This window comes from Aplysia californica, unplaced genomic scaffold (genome assembly GCF_000002075.1).
Source record: "Aplysia californica isolate F4 #8 unplaced genomic scaffold, AplCal3.0 scaffold00277, whole genome shotgun sequence".
Taxonomy (NCBI): domain Eukaryota; kingdom Metazoa; phylum Mollusca; class Gastropoda; order Aplysiida; family Aplysiidae; genus Aplysia; species Aplysia californica.
Genome location: NW_004797547.1, coordinates 476484 through 477590, shown reverse-complemented (window position 1 = coordinate 477590; position 1107 = coordinate 476484).

Sequence of the window (1107 nt, the reverse complement as noted above, 5' to 3'; positions counted from 1 at the left end):
CCCCCCCATCTTCCATTTGGGAACTGTGTATACACTCCTGCTCTTCCTCTTTTTACGGCACCAGTAGCAGATCCATCCGTATAGATCCTTATCCATGCTTTGCGGGGGTATCTTTCTTCAAGCATGGACAGGGTGTGGAGTTTTTGGTTTAGTTTTTTGCTCGGGTCGCTTTGATTATCTTTTGTGGTCAACATAGGGACAGAAATGTGAATAGTTATGTTTCTGCTTTTCTTTTCACACGATGGTACCTCTTGGGTATGGTTCAGCGTGTTCACTGTGACTGGCACTGGCTGGTACTGGTAGATGGTCTTTGTAAGGATATCTGTATTCCTCTGCTTTCCTTTATAAAGTTGGATCTCAGTCTAAAGTCATGAGGCGTTTGTTCTGGCTGTCCTTGCGTGCATTAAATGATCTTCCTTAACTCTCGCCTTTGGTGAACTGTATCACTCAGGGCCCTGCACTCCCATGTCCTCCCCAGGGCCGCTGTATAGACGTCGTTTGTTCCATCTTTTCTACAGGCGTTGACGGCATGGAACTGGCGGCTGTAATTCGAATCCCCAACTGGGCGTTCTTGAAACTCGGATCATTTTGTGGAGTTTTCTAGGCTCTCCTTAACCTATTACTATTACTATTTGACCCAGTCCTATCAGAGACGGACAGTAATTAACTTAAATTCGGAGGTTTCACCTCTTTTTAAAAAAATGACCCAATAGTGTTGAAAGGAACGTTAAACACAAACGCATACCGGTATTATATTGTACTTCTTCAATTATGTGAATACTATAGGAGTATAGGTGTTGCTTATTCCGGTGCAATAGTAATAGTACCCAGTGTAATGTGCTAGTTGAAGAAGAGTGCAATTATACCGAGTTCTCTAGGCGCAATATTTAGGCACTTCAGTGAAATTTTCAAACTTCTCCGAGGGCATTAACATTTGGATTATTGAAAAGAGCTTGGCTTTCTGTTTTCAGAGCTTTTTAAATTTTTGCACTATCTTTGTTAGTTTAGAAGCAGCGACCGTTTTTGTGAATCAATTTTCGCCCTGATTTGGCCAAATTTTTGCACTGCATTTTGTGCCACCAAAACTCGAAATTTTGCTTCACAAAG